Source organism: Rutidosis leptorrhynchoides, chromosome 9 (genome assembly GCF_046630445.1).
Source record: "Rutidosis leptorrhynchoides isolate AG116_Rl617_1_P2 chromosome 9, CSIRO_AGI_Rlap_v1, whole genome shotgun sequence".
NCBI lineage: Eukaryota > Viridiplantae > Streptophyta > Magnoliopsida > Asterales > Asteraceae > Rutidosis > Rutidosis leptorrhynchoides.
In genome coordinates, this window is record NC_092341.1 from 207397436 (window position 1) to 207423487 (window position 26052).

The window sequence follows — 26052 nt, forward strand, 5'->3', positions numbered from 1 at the left end:
AAGTGAGTTTGAGTGTGAAAGTGAACACTGTGTTCGTCACCTCCCTATTTATACTCTCGTGATCAACCGTACGATTGATCACACGGTTCACCTTTCAACCGCGCGTCTCTTAGTCACTCATGCATGTGACCCAAATTTCTTAGGACAATTCTAGAACAGGGTCATTCGTACGATTAACCTCACACGTATCGTTACTCGGACGGTTCACACATCAATCGTGCGAGTCAGCCACTTAGGCAATTTCAAATTTTCACAACGTTGGGATTTTGACTCATTTAGCAATCTTAGAGCTAACTAGCACTTTTAATTTGAGTCATAAATTACTAATCCATCAAGAAATGATCATTGACACTTAGGTATATCAAAAATCTTAACCATAACAAGGTTATTACTCTAAACATTCTGTTTCACATGAGTAAGTCCTACAGTGTAATGTCATCTTAACTTCACTAATACCTTAAATCATTAAAAACTTTCAAATAATCACTAGCCCTACAAACTTCTATCTCATGGATTTGGTGGGCAAAAATATCTTGATCTCGACAAGGTTCTTTCAGATGTCATTGTACATTCAGAGGATAATCAGAAAACAAAAGAACGAAAGAAATCTTTATAAGTTTTATTAGATATAATGTCATGCAACTAAAAATATGCAAATATAAGACATTCTACCATGAAGTGCAATAACATGCAAAATCAAAATCTTTTTGTTGTTTTACAGTTTTCAATGCAAACTATTTAACAGACAGATAAACAAACACATAAATCTACATTCTTTTTGTGAGCAAGATGATTAACAATTTAAAAATGGATCAGAAATGACATATTGAATCAACTTATGTTGTTCATTACTAATTATCCAGTCTATATCTATTATCATGCAATTACTGATATCAATCCCCATCAAACATGAACATATTCATTCCGGACACTTCGACAATCATGTTGGCATTAATTACTTGAACACTATAAAGTAGTGATTTTTGAGATCACACTAAGTTCATTGATCCTTGATTCTTTCATCACTTATGATTGTGCATTTTTATTAGGTTGTCAATTCATTACGCGTAACTTTCCGTTATCTCTTTCCATGTACTTCATTCAAATTGAATAGGATGGTTCTCACGGCATTTTGAATAACCCTGTCAGCCTTTGGCTTCTACCAGTGTGTTGAAAATCTTCAATCTAGTTGGTACGGCAGATCTTAGAGTATATTGAATTATCCGAATATTCGCATTATTTACCGCGGGGATTGGTCTACAGTTAAAGCAGACTTGCCTGATGACCAGTCGTCACACGAAATAAATCTCAAAGCCCTTAACTTCTTTATGTTCAAGTTGACATGGAAAACGGAATCGAAAGTTGAGCTTTCATATATATATTATTTAGAGTATATCTAGGCAAGTATCTTTCCACCTTACAGTCTTAATAGGTATAACTCTATATTGCAGATGACAAGAATCTTGATAGTTCAGTGTGAACGTCGTGATTAAGCAATTCAAGTTGCGCGGGGGCATCACACTAAGAATGATCTGAGTTCTTTATGAGCACATCATGAATTAGCATTCTTCATACTTTCAGGACTTTGCCATCTTGATACGCCAATTATTTTTTACATTGATTTTCTTTTGATATTTCTTTTTCAGCATATCACTGTCTTTTGATATATTGATTTTGAACGCCATCATGAATGAATTTTCCATAGTTATGCATGAACTCATGTTTCTTTGTTGTGTGCTCAGATCACTCGAAGGTGTTCTCCCTTAAATGCTTGAACGGTCCGCAATAAGGAATCATACTTTTCAACCTTAGGCTGAAATTTGATGGTCACGAGTGAACTCACAAATTTATGTGTTAGAACTTTACATCATTAAATGCTTGAACTTTATATTTTCAACCTAAACTGTGCGTTTGAGTTCACGAGTGATGTCAACCGTCTGGTCAAACGCGTGAGTGAGCCAAAAATTTTGCCCCACTCGTGTGAGCTGCTGTTCACACTAATTCACTCAAAACACCTAGAAATTGATGTTAAACCTCAATTTCTTCGTCCACAAGCTAGATTAGCACTAAACTAAAATGACCCGTTCATATCACTATAAACACAGTACGTTATTCATTGGTCCCATAGCGAGGTATTTGACTTCTATATGATACGTTTTAGAAATTATTGCATTCGTTTTATAAAAAGCACACCATTATTATACATAATGCATGTTTTAAACAAGTGTGCGATTATTTAAGAAATAATCCCCATAATACATCGGTTTCCAAATACTACACACGTGACATAAAAGTTGAATATAATACATGATGAAACCTCGCAAGTGTATAAAAGCAACAGCGGAAGACTTTTTTAAGGACCTGAGACTCCATGCACAGCTTGCTCAGATAATGCAACAGCGGAAGACTTTCTTAAGGACCTGAGAATAAACATGTTTAAACAGTCAACACAAAGGTTGGTGAGATATATATGTTTAGCATCGATATAAATATAGACCACAAGATTTCATAGTTATAAATATATGTACACTCGCAAGTGTATAAAAGTATTCTATAAGTTGTTGAGCGCTTCGGTAACCATACTTAACCATTAATGTGGCATATTCCCTTTATTATGAAATCTCCCTACACTGTACCAAGTGTAGTAAAAATGAAGTACTATCCAACCATTTACGATACTAGAGCAACTAGCCCGGTTGGGGTTGTTAAACCCGATAGATCTATCAATAGGATTCGCGCTTACATGTTCTTACAACATGTAAATATTAGTTACCAAGCTATTAGGGAAGATATGCAAAGTGGTACAACTCAACGTAGAATATATTTTAAGTACTTGTGTCTATGGCGTAAAACATAAAATGCATGTATTCTCATCCCAAAATATTTGTAGAGTTTAAAAATGGGACTATATACTCACGGTAGTAAAAGTATATTAATAATAAGTTTTCAACTTATTAAAAATATGGCCGTCGTCCTTGGATTCACGAACCTATAACAATAATAACGATTCAGATAATAATATGACATATGAAAAAAACACAAGTTCATAGAATACTTATATGATAATTTTTAACATTTTATGTTAGTAGTCCATTGTTAGTAGTCCTTTGTTAGTAGTCCAAAATAGTCTGAAAAGTCCAACAGTCCAATAATCGGTATATATATATATATATATATATATATATATATATATATATATATATATATATATATATATATATATATATATATATATATATATATATATATATATATATATATATATATATATATATATATATATATATATATATATAATCTTAGAATTACCCCATGACGTATTGTATATGTATTGTCTTTGCATCAACCCAGAGACTTATTGTATACGTATTGTCTTAGAGTTAACTAAGACGTATTGTGTACGCATTGTCTAAGGATTTATCAAAATGTATTGTATACTTATTGTGTTAGGACGTACCAAGAATATTATTATACATATATACAATCACAGAATTAACCAAGATTATAATATTTTGTTATACTACTGATAACATGTCCAAATATATATAGGATATAGGAAAAGTTAACAAGGATATGGTTAATATAGTTTTTAAAATATAAATTTCGTCCATACAACGTTAATTTTAGCAGATTTTGTTTTGCTCGCCAAATATTCATTACAACTCTGTTTAAAGTGAATAAAATTGCTATGGATTCCTTAAGAAGTAAATTTTACAAAACCAATTCGAAAAGTTCATCCCAAGTAGTAATTGCTATGCGAATGCACCACGGTCGACCGTGAGTCTGACAGTGGATGCCCTATACCAACGGCTGCACCATTTTACAAAATTGTCAATTTGCAGTCAACCTCACGGCAGACCGTGGATCGAACACAGTTTTCTCTATAACTAAATTCGTCCACTTTAAGATAGACCACTTTGAGGCATCTATAATTTACAAAACCTTTTTAGACATACTTATAATAGTTGCCTTCTTTGATTCCAAAAAAGTTTTGAACCAAAAGATGTTAATTTTTACTAATCACACCTAATGACATCTTAATGATATTTTAAGCTCAATTAAGGTTAAACACATAAGTGTTTTATTTTTCACTTGTTACAAAATGTCACTCAAATACATACTAATGATGGTCATTAAAAGTCTCAACAAAAGAGGTTCTCTCCCATGACTCTTATGTATCATTTTTATATATGTGTTATTAATTATGAACTAGTAAATTGTTGTAATAATTTCCAAGTAAGTTCCAACTTGATTCAAGCTAGTTCATTTGACATGTAACAATGTTCCAAAGAACAAGATACTTCCATTTAACAAAAAACAAATTGGTGAAGACATGGGTATGAGGTTTGGAATGTAGTGGTTTATCTCTTTATGATTAGTAGAACTAGTAAAAGCTTTCCCAACTAGATTCAAACAAATCCAATTGACTTCTAACAAGCACCAATTAAGCAAGATACTTCCATCAAAGATGAAGACAAGAGTGTAAAGATTTGGGTAATGAAGTTTGGATGCCAGTGGTTTTTCAAGGGACAAAAATCTGCATTTACCTTATTAGGAAATCAATGACAATGGTCAAGGACATTAGACTTTCCTCTTTAGATAGCACATGTCAACCTTCATACATATGTCCAAGATCAAAGGGGTAATAAAGTTAACTTCTAGGTGTATATAACACCCCCTCAAAAATCCCTTTAACGAAATGTTAACTTTGGTCCTAGTGCTTGATTGACTTCTATGTAACAGCAATATTTTACAGCGAAAGCAATTAATACATGAGAATAAAACACGCAAAACGGATCAATAAAAATGTTGAGTGAATCTACAGGTTTTAGGTAAACAATACAGTATGTTTAAGAATTAATATTCCGAAAACGTTTATTAGTGGAAGACCGCCAAGGTTTAATGTTAAAAGTTTGTAGACAACACCGTGTCCCATTTCAAAAGCTTATTGACACTACCATGTCAAGTTTCAAATATTCATAGACAATACCATGTCAAGTTTCAAATATTTGTAGACAATACCATGTCAAGTTTCAAATATCTGTAGACAATACCATGTCAAGTTTTATCTCATTTGTTCGTAAACCACAGTTTTAAATAATGTTGTATAGTATCTGAAAAACAGTTATCAGAAATAAGTTCAAGTTCATTGACCACGAGATTTCAAAAGTACAACTCCAAGTTACGAAACGTATACATAATCCATGAGCACCTGAATACTAGCAATGACCAGAGTATAGAATCCACCATACTCCCCTTTACCCCATAAAAATGTTATACACTTGTATGAGTGTATCTAATGTTCAAAGTAAATGTACCACAGTTATAAAGTAGGGTGAGGTTGTCAACCTAACGGATCCGTCCATCTAAATTGTGCTTACCCGATGGTATTAAAAGTATTCAAGCTAGGGGCTTTGTGTACAAACTCAATATGTATATATAATACTCGTGTCAACATAAAAGCATTTGAAAATGTAACTACAACAGCTTGTATTCACATCCTTGAAAACATGTAAAAAGCGGGACTGTAGACTCACCTTTGAAATAGCTCGGTAATGAAAAGTGGACAAATAACTTGTACGGATTATAGCCGAGTAATGCAACCTAAGTATACGCATTTAGGTTGGTCAACATATAAGTCTTAAACAAGTGTAGTTTCATAGAGTAAGTTGTCTTATTGCTCAACTCGACGCGTTTCAAAGTAAAAGTCAACATACAGTCAACTAGTTCATGCAAGTCAACAAAGTCAACCAAAGTCAAACCAAAAGTCAAACTTGGTCAAAGTAGTCAACTAAAGTCAACATCAGTAGGTTCATGTCAAATATTGGTCAACATGTCAAATCTAAGTCAAACAACACGTTTTAGTTCATAAACGGTCAATTACACAATCACAGTTTATCGTTATGCATAAAGTTCATGTACATGTAGCAAACTTCGCCTAATATCTCATAGCACAAAATTCATGGTAATATGGAAAACTCCAGATCTTAAGTATACTCAAAATAGATTCCAAAAAGTCTGGCCAGGGTCTCATACGATGTCTAAAAGTCAAGAATCAGAAGGGGTACATTTATGGTTTGCCAAATCAGTTTTTGACCGCGCACTGATTTCTTTTTGGCTATAACCGAAGCTAGGGACATGCAATTGATACAAGGTCAGTGGAAGTGGTTCAAGGACAAGTCAAACTAATACATATCCAATGATAAGAAAATTTTGTTTAGCCAATTGGTACAGTTTATTCACGCAAGTTGGATGATCAGTTTTCAGCTCAATTCAGAAATTACACAAACTATGGCTCTAGTGTGCCAAATGCATAAGGTTTTAGAGATTTCAATTAACTAAACATATATCACATATCATGTTCAGATTCATATTCCAGAAGCATTCATGCTAATTCATTAAACACAAACCACAGAGTACAAAAAAGGGAGCAAGTTGCAGATTCGATCCTAGTTTAGCTAGTCACATATGCATGCAATTATCCGAAGATCTATATACAATTAGACCATGATATCTACATAAAAAGTGAAGTAATTTTTGTGTAGATTACAGATATGCAAATCTTTAAACCCAGATGTTAACACATTTTAGCATACATGTCTGTTTTCATGCAAGTACTGTAAAAATCCACATTTTCATTCGTTTAAGCATATCTTAAGTTATACTCAAGCAAATGACATGATATCTGATGTGTGCGAGGTGTAGTACGAAATAATATTATAGTTACTACAAAAAACTCTTAAATATGCTACAATTTTACACAAGTTATTTATTTATTGAATGGATATACCTAAACCTTGCTACAACACTTATAGGCAGTGTACCTAATCGTAGAGTAGTGTAGTTTTTAGTAAGTCTGGTTCGTTCCACAGGGAGCTAGCTGAGTTTAACGATATATTTTTTATAACTATATTTGTACAATATATATATATATATATATATATATATATATATATATATATATATATATATATATATATATATATATATATATATATATATATATATATATATAGGGGCAGGATCAATGGGGAAGTAACCAATCAGGGGGAAGCAGGGTGAAGCAAAAAAAAAAATTTCATTTTTTTTTGAAATTTTTTTTCCGGCATCAAGATCACACAAAAATATGAACATTTAGAAGAGACACTTCGTGATGAATGTTATTATTTAGGCGGGAAAACGATCGACAAAAATAACATTCAAGATAATATTGTTCGTGAAGAATATGAAGGTTTTTTTTCATGTTTTGTGAAGTAAAATTTAGCCCGATTTAGAGTTTAGGGTTTAGGGTTTAGGGTTTAGGGTTTGGTGTTTTGGGTTTATTCCATAAACTCAAAACACCAAACCCTAAACCCTAAACCCTAAACTCTAAACCGTTCGTGTTAAAAACTCAATCTAAATCCTAAATCTAAACCCTAAATCTAAACCCTAAACCCTAAATTTCTAAACCCTAATATCTAAACCCTATAAATCCTAATATCTAAACCCTACTATCTAAACCCCAATAGCTAAAACCTCAAAATACGCTCGAAAAACACGATAATTGTTATATATTACTTCTTCGAGCGTTTTCCAGCCAAAATAAAAACATTTATCACAAAGTGTCTCTACTAAATGTTCATATTTTCATCTCATCTATAATGTTCGTGAATAAAGTTTTTTCAAAAAACGAAAAAAAAAAGTTTTTGCTTCCCCCCGCTTCCCCCCGAATGGTTACTTCCCTCTTGATCCTACCACTATATATATATATATATATATATATATATATATATATATATATATATATATATATATATATATATATATATATATATATATATATATATATATATATATATATATATATATATATATATATTATAATAAAAGAGGGGTTTTACCGTTTAATGACCGGTTTGTCAATTTTAAGTCCTTATGCAAAATATTAAATATAACTTAATTTAAAGCGTAAAGTAAATGATTATAAATAAAAGTGCGATACTTTAAAGTACGATAAATAAAATGACGATAAATAAAATGACAGGAAAATAAAAATACGATGAGATATAAATTAAGGGAATTATGCTTATTTAAACTTCCGTAATCATGATGTTTGACGTGTTGATTTTAATTTATTACCATGGGTTAATTGTCCTTTGTCCTGGATTATTTGATATGTCCATCTGGTTTTGTCCATAATAGTCCATCGGTCATAATTATAAAGTGTGAGAGTCTTCGCCAAATTAACCTTATACCCGAAGTCAAATATTCCAACTAATTGGGGACTTAAACTATAACAAGGTCTTAATACTTTGTTTAATGAATACACCAGGTTATTGACTGCGTGTAATCCAAGGTTTTAATACTTTGTTAACAATTACACCAATTACCCTTGAATGTAATCCACCTCTGTTTTAATGAGTCCATTGACTATTAATCCATTCCCGTGTCCGGTCAAATGAACAATTGTCAGTATTTATAGATATCCCGCCCACCGTACCCAGTCAAGTGTATGTGGTTATATATAAATACGTCAAATTATAAATCTCTATATTAAATCAACGAGATATCATTTAATTAATATAAAGTCCATTAATAGCCTATAGTCCAATTTCCACAAGTGTCGGACTTTTGTCCAAACTTCAATTATGGTCCAAGGTCCAATAACTCAGTCTTAATATTTAGTCCAACATCACGATTACTTTGGCTTAAATAAGCATAATAATAATTTAGATACGAGACATTAATTTAAAAAGGTTGAACATAACTTACAATGAGTATTTGCGTAGTGTTACACGGACAGAATTTCGACTTACAAACTTAAAACATTCGCTATAATAACCTTATTATTATTAACTTAATATTAAAATTAAAATTATAAATATAAATATAGATTGAGAGATTGAAGTAGAAAAAGGTGTAAATAATTCGGCCGAAAATGTTGCTATTTATAGGACTTGGGCAGCTACAGGACTCCATGCGATCGCATGAGAATTGCTCCTCCAGGCCATGCGATCGCATGGCAGCCTTCCACTGGTCACATATGATTCCAAAACGTGGGCTGCTCGTATTTAAACATTATATAATATAATATATATAATTTTATATAATTATATATATTATATTATATTCTTGTGCATCGTTGACTTGTAATTTTAGCTCCGTTGAGTCGTACGTTTCCTCTCGGTTTATGTCTCGGTTCCGGATTTTTGAACGTCCTTTCGTACGCTTAGATATCTTGTACTTTGCATTTCGCGGCTTGTACTCATGTAATTTTTAGACGTTTCTCATCAATAATTTGAAGCACTTGGATTGTACTTTGTACTTTTTAGCGTTTTAGTCATTTGCGTCTTTAAATTGTCGAATCTGTCTTTTGTCTTCACCTTTTATTATTTAAACGAATATCACTTGTAAATAGAACAATTGCAACTAAAAGCTTGTCTTTATTGAAGGATAATGCTATGAAATATGTGTTCCTTTTTAGCATTATCAAATATTCCCACACTTGAGCGTTGCTTGTCCTCAAGCAATATAAAACTTGAATATAGCTTTACTACTTTATTCTTCACACTTTGTACATCAGTGATTTTGATACGGCGGTATGAACAATGATAGTAACATTGTGGTTTACAGTCCCACATAACTATAAAAGTTTAGATCCTTTAAGGAAATTGGATCTTTATGAAAATATTTGATCTTTTAAAAATTCAATCTAGCTTTTACCCTAGATAAGTTTTCTGGAATAACCCTTCACCGGTGTTTGCAGAATATTTTTGTGGGTTTTGTGGGTTTCAGATTTTAAAATTTTAGCTCAAAACTTGCGGTTTTGTGTCACCCACTTGCTAAAGTTGTACTAGGAAAGCAACACGTCCAGTATACTTGTTCCATATATTACCTTTCGGTAAACTACCGTCTGGTTGTAAAGGAAAACGTTGAACAAGCAACTGTTAAGGCACTGTCTAATGACATGCTTTTGATTATGGTCTTCATCATGTCGGATGCAATTACTATCCTTTGTAGGAGCAATAGCAAAGATCACCCTATAGTTTTTTAGTCTGGCACAAGGTCCTGTCTTCGACCATGCTATGCAACCACTGTTCTTACGGTTGACACTCGATTTGGTTCAGGTGACCTAATGAATTCCAGGTGAATTCCTAGGATTTTACTTTCAATGGTAATGAACGCGTTGAAAATAGGTTTTTAGAAAACAAATCGGTTTAAATTTTGATCAAAATATTTTCTCGTTCAAGCTCGAGTTTAGATATCATCGAATTTCATGAGTTTGAATTCTCAATCTTTAAGGTCAATCTCAAGGATTGAGTAATATCAGGCTTAAATGCTGATTTTTAATTTTTAAGGAGATTATCCTTTCTGGGAATCTGATTCATTAGTCGTATAAGCTATTTTGCACGGTGCCCTCCATTGTATGAGACAGATCCTCACATGGTTAGGATAAGTCTGACCACTTGGCGACCCTGTTTGATGCTGAGGTCCGTAGATTTCCAGCTGATTTTTGAGAAAACTTTTCAAGGTTTTTCGTAGACTCTACAACTGGTCTGGACGACAACTTCCTAACCTAAATCAAGAAGCGCGTGTCTTTTTTTTCCGGAACACTTTACTTCCTTTTAAATTCCATTTATATTACAATAAATTGGGTAAAACTGATTAATATTGTTCAAAACAAAAATATCTTCAATTATTTGTACAAAAATATGTGATATATGTTCTAAATAACTTGGTAAATTTTTCCCTCACTTGGCTTTTATTTTTCTTTCTTTGCCTTTTTATTCTCTTCTATTCCATTTTAAATGAATTCAAGCATTTTGGGTTGTTTCTCAATTTATGTCCTTTTCAAGGCAACAATAATTTCGGTGTTAACACCTAGTTTTATCGTTCATAAATATGTATAAACATGATTTTGAATTCAATTATTTGAAAAGAAAAAAAATTTAAAAATTTTTCACTAGAAGTGGGTAGTCAGTATATAAGACTAGGCTGTTCTTTATTATCAGAGAGCACTAGATTCTAATACAACTACTACTTTACTAGTATTTTACATGTGGCTATTAAACCAAGTGTATAAGTCAAATTTTTAAAAAAGAAAGAATTTAATCCCTTCCCACACTTAATATCCTGCAATGCCCTCATTTGCAAGAAATCAGTAACAATTTAGATTATTGAGGGTGATTAGCGTAGAAAATATGATTAAAATTTTACCAAATTTTCCAACATATTGTTGTTTGTTTGAATGATAAATGGTGCACATCATTTGTTCATTCCTTCAATTGTTATATCACATTTATTTTGCATCTTGTCGTCAAAATTAATAGCTTTTGCTGAACTTAATGCCAGTCTTTGAAAATGCGCTGTTTTACCCTGTTGTGTACAATTGACAATATACATACAATACAAATATATACATTCATGGTAATTTAAAATGGGACTTAATATCCCACTTTCAAATTATAAATATGAAATATTAGTAACAAAATAAAAAATATTAAAAATTACATAAAAATATCAAAATATTAAATGTTTAACATAAATAAATAAAAAAGATAAAAGATAAGAAATCAACAATGGAACATTATCAATCTGGATATGGATTCCAGTTCATATCATCGCTCGGGTTCCATGGCTGGTGATAGGTGTCCTGATAGGCTTGGTTGGGGTCTTACAGGTTAAAGGGTGGTCGCATATGAGGCTGATGTGCTGGATAGTAAGCAGGCAGAGTCGGGATATAGTTATGTGGTACCTGATATGATAGCTGGCTCATGATCTGGTGCTGATTAACTTACCAGCTATCGTGTTGGCGTCGCCTGGATTGCTCTTACTCATCTGCGGCTATCCACTGCTCATACTGACGATGCATAACCTGGTTATTCATTTCCACCTCATCTATATGCTGATAAACATCAGTATAACTATCCCTAATGACATTTCTAATGTCATCTGCTTCCTCTATCTCCTCATCCGAACCCCTCTCTACCTGTGGATGGGTGCCTCGATATGGTATTGGCCTATTGTGACTCCGAGTTAGTACCTTTGCACATTGATATACCTGCAATCCTATACTCTCGGTTTTTTACTGAACCACCATCATTGGACCCCCTTGTTCCCTATCTACACCTAAATACTCTCCAATGAGAGTAACAAAAATGCCTCCTCCTATTATTCCCTTGGACAGATAATAACCAACACAGTAGGGGATATTAACAAAGCCTCTAGGGTCTCGAATGCACTTGAGGTAGAATAAATCGTTTACAGTCATTTTCTCCTTGTTTTTACCTCGTTGTGTAATCGAGTTTGCTAAAAACCTATGAATTACGCGAAGCTCTGCCTTGTTAATATCTAAATATGAGTGCCTTCCACCCCGCCTAACTCATTAAAGTTTGACATACACCTCCATATGGCATTAGTGTCAAAATTTCTATCTACCCTCTCACCTTTATAAATTAAAGCTGTATAATCAGGTGATAATAATTCAGTGGGGGTGTAAATCTGTAAAGCCCTAGCCATGTCCAGCATGGACATACTGTACATCCTACCTCCAAGTGAAAATCTAAGAAAAGTCCTATTGTCTATCCTATCTACATCCTTATTTAATGCTATAGTACTCATTAATTCAACACACCATTCCTTATATACAGGCCTACGAATGGTAAACAAACGTTTCCAGTCAGGAAAAGAAGAGTTCCCATACCTTTGGATTAGTTACAGCCTAACTGAGTTAGCTAGGTTGACTTCTTTCAAAGGTCTCCAATCTATTACCCTTGGTACTTCCACATTTTTGGTGTAAAGCTTAAATTTGTTACATTGGTACGTTGGGTAATCTCTCCAGCTTCGCTCAAATCTCAGATTGGAATGTAATTCCTGTTCGTGAACTCTTGAGTTTATTATTAATTGATGAGGTGGAAATTGTACGTAGGTAGTAAAAAATTGTAGATTCGGTTCATAATATGGTAGGTGTTGATTATGATGTTGTTGCTCTTGTTGTTGCTCTTGTTGTGGCTCAGGTGGCATCTCTGGCTGTGGCTCTTGTTCAGGTTGTCTAGACGATGATGCACCGTCAGTATCTGTATTTCTCTACAAAACACATTAAACACAAAATTTGTGCATCCAAATATGCATTAGTGTTAGCAGAATAACAACTTAAGCAATTACAATAATATGTTTAATCCATATTAAACTTATACTCATTTTCATATTTTTATCAATTCTATAATTTTTCAAATAAGCATATATGAAAATGTATACAAAGTTCATAAGCATTCGACTCAAATAACATGTTAAAATAACCATTACTAGCAATTAAACAAGTTTCAAATGGCATTCATATCAAAATAATCAAGTTCATGAATTTTTGACTTAAAAAATCCACTTTGATGCTCAAAAATCATGTTTAAGATCAAAGTTTGGATCATTTAGCAACCTAAACATGTTACACTACTTAATTTAGCAATAATTCATAATAAAAATCGGCCATAACTTGTTTATATCAAAAAGCCCCAAATTGCTCAGGAACACAAACCCTAGATTTCTAAAAAATTTTAAGTTTATGACTTCTAATCATGATAAATAGCATCAAACTAGGTTATACAAGCATAATATACTAACAATTTAACTCTAATTAAGCTAGAAATCATTAAAATTAAATTAGGTAAAAATTGTTCATAATCACTATAAATTCGAAATTAAAGAGTTTTAGGGGTGAAATTTTTACCTTTTTGCTCCCTAATCTAAACAAACGCATGATTATGGCAAATTGTAGTAACAAATTTCGTTGAATTTGGTGAAAAATTGGTGATTTTAGGTGAATTTGTGTGTGTGTGTGTGTGTGTGTGTTCGTGTTTATGTGTGTGTGAAAGTGGGGAAGCAGAGAGTTCGCTGGAATTTTAATCCTGTCCAAGTTTCTGCCTCCATGCGATCGCATGGCGTGGCAGTACAAATCACATGCGATCGCATGGGGTATAATTGTTTTTTTTTTAATCTTTAACTTATAAAACAATTAATTAATTAATTTAAAATTTTGTTTCTTTTTAGATTGAGGTCGTTTCGGTACGTTTACCTAGTTCTTCCCTCGACAAAATTTTTAAATTTGTCATTTTAAAGCGTTTGTTATAAAAGCAAAGATTTTTGGGTTTTTTAAATGTTTTTGGCATACTTAAAATCAATAAGATTAAAAATAATGATAACAAAATTTCTCGTCCCGCCCTCGGGTAAAGCAATTTCGGTTCAACGACCTAGTCTTCAACTCACGATGAATTTTAGAAATCAAATTTTTAACTTAATGAAGTAAAGTATATTTTTGTTTTTAAATTCACATCAAACTTAAATTTAAAATGCATAAAATTTCATATAAATATTAATATTTTTTATATACATTAATTTTACAATTTTACATTTAAAATAATATAGTTATATATTGGTTTTAAAATTTTACAATAATAATTTAATATTTATATATTAATTTAAAAACAAGGTAAAAAGAATATTAAAAATCTTTTTGGTCTTTTATCCCACTTTAATCAATCAAATATTAACAAAAATATACGTCCCTCTTTTGGGTAAAGTAATTGCGGCTATATTACTTAGTTTTACTCCTGACGAATTTCTGAAATATTTTGAATTGATTGATTAAAGATATTTATATCTTATGAATAATCGGTAAATTTCGCAGTGATGAATTAAATTTTTGTATGATATCAATAATTTCGGTTTATTATACCTAATTTTATTGAATATCAATTTAATACTTTATAGCGAACGATTCAGCGTTTATTATCAAAAGGTTAAAAGCAATAAATAAAATTAAAATAAAAATTGTACATAGTTACTTATGAGATAGAATTCTCAGAGACCTGCTTTAGTCGACTCATAGGAGAGTCGTTCGATTTGGTTTTCCATTGCTACATAAGCGTAACCTCGAGTTTTCAATAACGTTTCTTCTAAATATATGAGCGGTCCTTCTCTGCATAGAGTAACAAATTCAGAATTGGAATGTGTTTGGTTGTTCGAACATTTCCCTTCGTGTGACCATTTTCCGCATTTATGACATCTTTCAAGGTGTCGTGCTCTTCTTTTTGTTGCGGATTTTGATTTTCCTTTACCAAAATGTTTCTTATTATGATTCTTCCTGAGTTCTTTCCTCACTTCGTCCATTTTGCCTCTTATGAATGATACCAGTTCACTTGGGAAAGTGTTATTATTACGTTTAGTAATCATAGCGTGTAGTAGTAGACCATGGTTCAAATCAAAGGAATTCTTCATCTCGTAAAACCTAAAAACACAAAAATTCAGAATGGAGGGAGAAGACTAGTTCTTTAGGGTCTGCTAGGGAAAGACCATTCGGATTCCATTCTCGAGAACTACACGAAAATAGAAAATCTAATTCTAGACAGCATTATATTATTTCTTAGAACATTTGAATCTCCCCACACTTAGTTAGCTGTGGTGTTGAAATTGTGATTAACTTCATCGTTCATTTCAATTGGAACATCAACAACTTGCATATCTCTGACTTTTGCTTCAAGCCATTTGTTGATTTCCTCTGTAACATTCACAAATTTAACTAACATCGCCTTTTCTTTAGGCGACAAATTGGATACTAATTGGTTACATAACTTAAAGTTCTCCTTAATCCTATCATCTTGAATCCATTTATAAAGTTTCTTCGTTGAACTGTTAAAAACGGGTTCATCTAATTTTGTATCAACAACGGGGTTCTTTGTTATCGGGTCATCATTAGGTGTTTCTTCATCTTCCCCACACTTAGGCATTTTTATTGGTTCAACAGTTTTAGTTGGTGGAGATTTCAACTTTCGGTTCACAAAGGTGACCGATTTGTCACCATCCCTAAGTGTCATTCTACCTTCTCTTACATCAAAGAACGCCTCGATGGTTGCTAAAAATAGGCGACCTAAAATTAGAGGAATATCTAGGTCTTCCTCCATATTAATAACTATGAAATTTGCAGTAAAGGTCAAACTTCCCACTTTAACAAGTAAATTGTTGGCTATTCCAACCGGGTGTTTAATGGTTTGGTCAAATAATTGAACACCTATTCTGGTTGGTCTTAATTTACACACACCTAATCTTTTGTATAAGGAAAGAGACATAACATTCGCACTCGCTCCTAAATCTGAAAGCCCATTATACATAGCACCATCATTAAGCAAGCAAGAAATGATAAATTCACCTGGTCTCCTACTTTAGTAAGTAGAGTTGGTTTGTTAACCTTTTCCGGGTGATCTTTTCTTGGTTCGTCCACTTCTACTTGAACTTCTTGTTCACTTTTTTATTTGTTTCTTGAAATGGGAGGTTTATATAGAAATTCTTCTTCATCACTCCAAATTGAATCCTCCCCATATTCCAATTTTGGTTTTTCATATGTCGTTGAAACCATATTTATGTTTTCATTCTGAGGGTTTTCTTTGGTGGTGAAATTATGATTGACTTCATTGTCAACTTCCAACGGACCATGTATGTAATGTTTAACTCTGTGACCATTAACTTTAAATTCAATCCCATTTGAATTTATTAACTCTATTGTTCCGTATGGGAAAACTCTTTTGACTATGAATGGTCCAGACCATCTTGATTTCAATTTTCCAGAAAATAGCTTGAATCATGAATTGAAAAGAAGAACTCGGTCTCCTTCCTTAAATTCTTTTGAACTTCTGATTCTTTTATCACGCCATTTCTTCATTCTTTCCTTATAGATTAATGAATTTTCATATGCATCATGTCTTAATTCTTCTAATTCGTTTAGTTGACTTAACCGTAGACGTCCGGCTTCATGTAAATCAAGATTACATGTCTTCAAAGCCCAAAATGATTTGTGCTCAATTTCTACTGGAAGGTGACATGCTTTTCCGTAAATGAGTTTAAAAGGTGTGGTGCCAATTACAGTTTTTTAGGCTGTTCTAAAAGCCCAGAGTGCATCTTCCAATTTCATGGACCATTCCTTCGGATTTGATCCTACAGTTTTCTTTAGAATACGTTTTAAAGCTCGGTTGGTATTTTCAACTTGTCCACTTATTTGTGGATGATATGCGGTTGAGATTTTATGAGTTACTCCATATCTTTTGAGAACTTTCTCAAGTTGATAATTACAAAAATGAGTACCCCGATCACTTATTAAAGCTTTCGGTGTTCCGAACCTCGCAAATAGACGTTATAAGAAGTTGACTACAACTCGTGCATCGTTAGTTGGGAGAGCTTACGCTTCCGCCCATTTAGATACATAATCAATGGCAATGAGAATGTAGAGATTATTATGAGATTTTGGAAATGGACCCATAAAGTCAATATCCCAAACGTCGAATACTTCACATACTTGAATAACATTTTGTGGCATTTCATCACGTTGACTTATTTTTCCGGCCCTTTGACATGCATCACAGGAGTTACAAAGAAGGTGTGCGTCTTTAAAAATTGTAGGGCACTAGAATTCAGTGTCGTAGACTTTCCTTGCTGTGAGTTGAGGTCCATAATGCCCTCCTGTTGGTCCTGTGTGATAATGGTTTAAGATTTGACCAGCTTCATCTCCGAATACGCATCGGCTTATTATTCCATCGAGACATCTCTTAAACAAATGTGGATCTTCCCAAAAATAGTGTTTTATATCACTAAAGAATTTCTTTCGTTTTTGGTACAACAACCCTTTTTCAAGGAATCCACATACTAAGTAGTTTGTAAAGTCTGCAAACTATGGAATTTCACTATAATCGATTTTCAAGAGATATTCATCAGGAAAGTTATCTAGTATAGCCGATTCATTTAGAACTTCTAATTCAAGATTTTCAAGGCGAGAAAGATGATCAGCTGCGAGATTTTCTGCTCCCTTTTTGTCTCGGATCTCAATATCGAACTCTTGTAAGAGTAAGATCCAACGAATTAATCTTGGGTTGGCATCTTGTTTTGAAAATAGGTATCTAAGAGCAGAATGGTCGGTATAGACCACCGTTTTAGCTAGAACGAGATATGAACGAAATTTGTCAAAAGCAAATACAATAGAAAGGAGTTCTTTTTCATTAGTTGTGTAATTCGTTTGTGCTCCTTGTAACGTCTAACTAGCGTAATAGATAGGTTGAAATCGTTTTTCAATCCTTTGACCTAAAACGGCTCCCATTCCAAAATCACTTGCATTGCACATGAGTTCAAATGGTAAATTCCAATTTGGAGTTATCATGATCAGCGCATTAGTGAGTTTTTATTTAAGAATATTAAAAGATTTGATGCATTCATCCGAAAAGATGAATGGAGCATCTTTTTCTAGGAGTTTATTCATAGGAGTGGCAATTTTAGAAAAATCTTTTATGAAACGTCGGTAAAAACCGGCATGCCCTAGAAAACTCCCAACTCCTCTAACATTGGTGGGATGTGAAAGTTTAGCAATTATATCTACTTTAGCTCTATCCACTTCAATTCCTTCCTTTGAAATTTTATGACCAAGAACGATGCCTTCTTTAACCATGAAATGGCATTTCTCCCAATTAAGAACTAGATTTGATTGCTCGCATCTAATAAGCATTCGTTCAAGATTAACTAAACATGATTCAAAAGTATCACCGAAGACTGAAAAGTCATCCATGAAAACTTCCATGCATTCCTCTATCATGTCGTGAAAAATCGCCATCATGCACCTTTGAAAGGTTGCAGGGACGTTGCAAAGTCCAAATCGCATGCGTTTGTAAGCAAAAGTACCATAAGGGCATGTGAAGGTGGTTTTCTCTTGGTCCTCGGGTGCGATTGGAATTTGAAAGTATTCGGAGAAACCGTCAAGAAAACAATAGTAACTGTTCCCAGCTAACCTTTCCAACATTTGATCAATGAAAGGTAAGGGAAAGTGATCTTTTCTGGTGACGTCATTTAATTTTCTATAATCAATACAAACACGCCATTCCGTTACAGTCCTAGTAGGAATAAGCTCATTTTTTTCATTTGTGATGACAGTCATGCCACCCTTCTTAGGTACACATTGGACTGGGCTTACCCATGGACTATCAGAGATTGGATAAATTAAACCTACATCAAGCAGTTTAATAATTTCTTTCTTAACAACATCTTGCATATTAGGATTTAGTCTTCGTTGGCATTGCACATATGTTTTATGACCTTCTTCCATAAGGATTTTATGTGTGCAATACGAAGGACTTATACCTTTAATGTCATGAATCTTCCATGCAATAGCTGGTTAATGAGCTTTTAGCACAGAAATGAGCTGAGATTTTTCATTTTCCGTAAGAGAAGACGATATTATTACAGGTAATTCAGATTCACCATGTAAATAAGCGTATTCCAAATGGGTTGGTAGTGGCTTTAACTTTAATATCGGTGGTTCTTCTATCGATGATTTATATCGATATCTGTCTTCCTCTTTTAGCATTTGAAGTTCTTCTATTGTTGGTTCATATTCATTAGCCATGAGTGTAGCTAACATTTCAGCTTCTTCAATTGGTTCAGTTCCTTCTCCTAAAGAACATTCTCCTGTTCCTTGTAATTCTGGAAATTCTTGTAACAATTCTGCATGTGAATCTATAGTTTGAATATAATAACACGCCATCCCGTTACAGTCCTAGTAGGAATAAGCTCATTTTTTTCATTTGTGATGACAGTCATGCCACCCTTCTTAGGTACACATTGGACTGGGCTTACCCATGGACTATAAGAGATTGGATAAATTAAACCTGCATCAAGGAGTTTAATAATTTCTTTCTTAATAACATCTTGCATATTAGGATTTAGTCTTCGTTGGCGTTGCACATATGTTTTATGACCTTCTTCCATAAGGATTTTATGTGTGCAATATGAAGGACTTATACCTTTAATGTCATGAATCTTCCATGCAATAGCTGGTTTATGAGCTTTTAGCACAGAAATGAGCTGAGATTTTTCATTTTCTTTAAGAGAAGACGATATTATTACAGGTAATTCAGATTCACCATGTAAATAAGTGTATTCCAAATGGGTTGGTAGTGGCTTTAACTCTAATATCGGTGGTTCTTCTATCGATGATTTATATCGATATCTGTCTTCCTCTTTTAGCATTTGAAGTTCTTCTATTGTTGGTTCATATTCATTAGCCATGAGTGTAGCTAACATTTCAGCTTCTTCAATTGGTTCAGTTCCTTCTCCTAAAGAACATTCTCCTGTTCCTTGTAATTCTGGAAATTCTTGTAACAATTCTGCATGTGAATCTGTTGTTTAAATATAATAACATGTATCATCTGTAGATTGGGGTTTTTGCATGGATCTATCAACAGAAAAGGTAACACTCTCGTCCTCTATACTTATGGTCTGTTTCTTACCAAACACATCTATTATTGCTTTAGCCGTGTTTAAAAATGGTCTTCCTAATATGAGAGGAACTCAAGAATCTTCTTCCATGTCCAGAATAACAAAGTCTACTGGAAATACTAAAGTACCAACTTTAACTAGCATGTTCTCCATTATCCCTCTAGGATATTTTACTGATTAATCTGCTAGTTGTATGCTTATTCGTGTTGGTTTTAATTCTCCGAGATCTAGTTTAGTATATAATGAATATGGCATTAAATTTATACTAGCACCTAAGTCTGCCAATGCTTCTATTGAACTAAGACTACCCAGAAAACATGGAATTGTGAAACTTCCTGGATCTGATAATTTTTCAAGTAGTTTATTCAATAGCACTGCAGAACAATTAGCATTCATTGTAATAGCCGAGAGTTCTTTCATTTTCTTTCTATTTGTGATTAGATCTTTCAGGAATTTAGCATATCTTGGCATTCCTGAAATCACATCAATGAAAGGAAGATTGACATTTATTTGTTTAAACATATCTAAGAATTTGGATTGCTCGGCTTCAAGTCTTTCTTTTCTCATTTTACTCGGGTAAGGAAGTGGTGGTTGGTATGGTTTAACATAAGGCTTTGCCTTAACTGTGTTATCTTCATTAACCTTTTCAACTACGAGTTCTGTTTCCTTCTTTTGCTCAGATTATGGTGCCTGTGTAGTAGGAATAGAGTCATCAGAAATTACAGGCATTTCAGGTGGTTTAAGTGTAATACTACTTCTTGTGGTAATGGCTTTAGCTGTTTCATTTCGGGGGTTAGCATTTGTATCGCTAGGTAGACTCCCCGGTTTTCTTTCACCTATCAACCTTGCTAGGTTGCTTACTTCTTGTTCCAGATTTTGAATAGAATCTTGTTGATTTCTAAATGCTTGAGCATTTTGTTTATTAGTTTGTTTCTGAGATGTGAAAAATTGAGTTTGAGATTCAACTAGCTATGACATCATGTCTTCTATATTTGGCTTTTTATCATCAGTTTGTGGTGGTTTATTTGGAAAAATAGGTCTTTGCTGGTTGTAAGTATTATTAGATACTTGTTGATTGCTAGGACCTTGTTGGTTGTTGTATGGAACATTTCAGTTATAATTCTGATTTTGATTGTAGTTTGGTCTTGGCGGTTGATAATTATTTTGATAATTATTTCCAGGCCTTTGGTTCATGTATGAAACATTATCTCTTTGTTCCATTGTTTGTTCAATACGGAGACAATCTTTTGTTAAATGTGGTCCTCCACACTGCTCACAACTAATTCGTACTGCATGAATATCTTTAGTCATCTTTTCCATTCGTCTCTCGAAAGCATCTAACTTTGCATAAATGGAATCGAAGTCATGGCTAGAATTGGCTCTAGCCGCTTTAGATGATCGAAAAATATCTTTTTGTTAATGCCACTCATGATAGTAGGATGCTGTGTTATCAATAATTTTGTGAGCTTCAGTTGCAATTTTCTTCATAATGGAACCACCAGCTGCTGTGTCAATGTCTTTTCTTGTAGCAACATCGCATCCTTGGTAGAATATTTGCACTATTTGATAAGTGTCTAAACCATGTTGAGGACATCCTCTCAACAACTTTCTGAATCTTGTCCACGCCTCATATAGAGTTTCATTTGACTTTTGCGTGAACGTAACAATTTCTCCTTGAAGTCTCATGGCTTTGGATGCCGGAAAGAATCTTTTAAGAAATTTCTCAACTAAAACATCCCATGTATCAATCGCTCCTTCAGGTAACGATTCTAACCAATCTTTGGCTTCTCCCTTTAAAGTCCAGGGAATCAACATGAGATAGATCTGTTCATCCTCAACTTCTCTGATTTTAAATAGAGTACAGATCCTATTAATGGTTCGAAGATGTTTGTTTGGATCTTCTTTTGGTGTACCACTAAATTGGAATTGATAAGTTACCATGTGTAGGATTTGTACTTTGATTTCATAATCTGGTGCATTAATGTCTGGTTGAGTAATTGCATGACCTTGGCTCGTGCGTGTAGCTCTCATTCGGTCTTCTATACTTAGAGGTTCCAGATTTTCCATGATTGAATTTGTTGAATCTGAATCACTAGAGGATTCTAATTTAATGGTTTCTTCCTCGACAATCTCTAGTTGAATGATTTGTAGTTCATGAGGAATAATTAGTGGTTCAGGATCTCTGAATTGTCCTTGAATATCCTCCAGGTGCTCAATTGTGAGGTCGGGTTCAAAGAATGGATTATCAAAAATTTGAGCTGGAGTACTTGGTCGACTAGATGATTCTAAAGAAAAATCAATGGTGAAGATATTGGATAGATGTCTTGATCGAGTTACAGGAGGTGAACGTATAAAAGGTGGTGAACGTTTTGCTCGGTGCATTCACAGAATATCCTATTGGTTATAATGATAAAAATTATTTAAGTTATCAAATTAATAGACTTTTCTGATTTTGCCCACGTTTCGAATAGCCAATAGATGCAGCAGGTAGCCAGGAACCTTTAAATCGAAAGCCCACAACTCGCCACTAACAAATCCAACTATTACTACGAACCAGAAAATTTTGGATGTCTATTAATTTAACCGCTTAAAATAATTTTTCGTCGAAATTTTGAAGAAGATAAAAATATATGTCCTAAAAACTAGAGCGTAGAAATGAAAAAGAAAAAGAAGCGCGTCGAAAAACGTCGAAAATAAAAATAAGAAAGAAAAACGTCGAAACTTAAAAGTCTAAAAACTAAATCTAAAAAGTTGCGTCTAAAGGTATTAAAGCTTAAAGAAATTCTATATCCAAAACGGCAATAACTTAAAAGTACTTGAATTTATAAAATGTGTCGCAAAATTCTAAAGCGCCTAAATCTTAATCTAAAGAAAAAGTACTTAAGGGATTTTACGGCAAAGCCTAAAAATCTTGAAATATAAAAATAACTACATCAAAAACTAAGTTTAAAACTAATTACGAACGATAAATATACAAATTACGAATTAAATGATTAAAATATATAATTTATAAAAAGATATAAAAAGTGATAAAATTACTTATTTTTATAAAAAATATTATTTTTATATTATTATTTTATAAAAGTATTAATTTTATAATTACTAAAACTTAAAAATACAAAATTAAATAAACTAAAACTAATTATTATTAAATATAAACCCTAATCTATATTTAATTAATTATAATTATAAATTAAACCTAACCCTAACCGTATGTCAAAAGTTTCAGACCAGTCAAATCACCTCATGCGACCTCATGAGGTTCCTTTGTTCTGGCCATGCTATCGCATGGTTTCGGGTTCCAGGCCATATTGCTTGGGCTGCTACAGTACGGCCCGAATACAGTTTTAATTATTATTATTTTTTCTGAATTTAATTTTATAGAAAATATAATTTAAATAAAACTTATATTTAAAAAAATACTTATTAGTTTTTATAACTTTTAACAAAAGTAAATAAAAAAATATAAACTTTTTAATTTAAAAACTTAAAAATATAGAAATATATATTTTTCTTTTTTTTATGTTTTTATATTTTTGTATTTTAAAACTTATATAAAATTATATTTTTATAAAAATAGCTTAAAAACTAAAAAATTCTTTTAGAATATAGCGTTTCGCTTCGGCGTATAAGTTCCTCGGCAGCGGCGCAAAAAATACTTGATGTGTGCGAGGTGTAGTAAGAAATACTATTATAGTTACTACAAAATACTATTAAATAGGCTACAATTTTACACAAGTTATTTATTTATTTATTGAATGGATATACCTAAACCTTGCTACAACACTTATAGACAGTGTACATAATCGTAGAGTAGTGTAGTTTTTAGCAAGTCTGGTTCGTTCCATAGGGAGCTAGCTGAGTTTAATGCTATATTTTTTATAACTATTTTTGTACAATATATATATATATATATATATATATATATATATATATATATATATATATATAAGTAATATAGTAGTATTATTATTATAATAAAAGGGGGGTTTTACCGTTTAATGACTGGTTTGTCGATTTTAAGTCCTAATGCAAAATATTAAATATAACTTAATTAAAGCGTAAAGTAAATGACGATAAATAAAAGTGCGATAATTTAAAGTACGATAAATAAAATGACGATAAATAAAATGACAGTAAATAAAAATACGATGAGATATAAATTAAGGGAATTATGCTTATTTAAATTTCCGTAGTCATGATGCTTGATGTGTTGATTTTAATTTATTACCATGGGTTAATTGTTCTTTGTCCTAGATTATTTGATATGTCCATCTGGTTTTGTCCATAATAGTCCATCGGTCATAATTATAAAGTGCGAGAGTCTTCGCCAAATTAACCTTATACCCGAATTCAAATATTCCAACTAATTGGGGACTTAAACTGTAACAAGGTCTTAGTACTTTGTTTAATGAATGCACCAGATTATCGACTGCGTGTAATCCAAGGTTTTAATACTTTGTTAACAATTACACCAGTTACCCTTGAATGTAATCCACCCCTGTTTTAATGAGTCCATTGACTATTAATCCATTCCCGTGTCCAGTCAAATGAACAATTATCAGTATATATAGATATCCTGCCCACCGTACCCAGTCAAGCGTATGTGGTTATATATAAATATGTCAAATTATAAATCTCTATATTAAATCAACGAGATATCATTTAATTAATATAAAGTCCATTAATAGCCTATAGTCTAATTTCCACAAGTGTCGGTCTTTTGTTCAAACCCCAATTATGGTCCAAAGCCCAATAACCCAGTCTTAATATTTAGTCCAACATCACGATTACTTTGGCTTAAATAAGCATAATAATAATTTAGCTACAAGACATTAATTTAAAAAGGTTGAACATAACCTACAATGAGTATTTGCGTAGTGTTACACGGACAGAATTTCGACTTACAAACTTAAAACATTCGCTATAATAACCTTATTATTATCATTAACTTAATATTAAAATTAAAATTATAAATATAAATATAGATTGAGAGATTGAAATAGAAAAAGGTGTACATAATTCGGCCGAAAACTTTGCTATTTATAGGACTTGGGCAGCTACAAGACTCCATACGATCGCATGAGAATTGCTCCTCCAGGCCATGCGATCGCATGGCAGCCTTCCACTGGTCACATATGATTCCAAAACGTGGGCTGCTCGTATTTAAATATTATATAATATAATTTATATAATTATATTTATATTATATTATATTCTTGTGCATCGTTGACTTGTAATTTTAGCTCCGTTGAGTCGTACGTTTCTTCTCGGTTTATGTCTCAGATCCGGATTTTCGAACATCCTTTCGTACGCTTAGATATCTTGTACTTTACGTTTCGCGGCTTGTACTCTTGTAATATTTAGACGTTTCTCATCAATAATTTGAAACACTTGGATTGTACTTTGTACTTTTTAGCATTTTGGTCGTTTGCGTCTTCAAATCGTCGAATCTGTCTTTTGTCTTCACCTTTTATTATTTAAATGAATATCACTTGTAAATAGAACAATTGCAACTAAAAGCTTGTCTTTCTTGAAGGATAATGCTATGAAATATGTGTTCGTTTTTAGCATTATCAAATATTCCCACACTTGAGCGTTGCTTGTCCTCAAGCAATATAAAACTTGAATATAACTTTACTAGAATCACTTCTTTATTCTTCACACTTTGTACATCAATGATTTTGATACGGTGGTATGAACAATGATAGTAACATTGTGGTTTACAGTCCCACATGACCATGAAAATTTAGATCCTTTAAGGAAATTGAA

The 26052-nt window shown here is 32.7% G+C and overlaps 1 non-coding gene across 1 annotated transcript; it reads left to right on the forward strand.

Moving 5' to 3' along the window:
• The first annotated feature begins 21856 nt into the window (after nucleotides 1-21856).
• On the forward strand, nucleotides 21857-21963 carry LOC139869558 (small nucleolar RNA R71). The gene has a single exon (XR_011766165.1). It is a non-coding gene; the product is annotated as a small nucleolar RNA R71 (small nucleolar RNA).
• Nucleotides 21964-26052: the final 4089 nt, after the last annotated feature.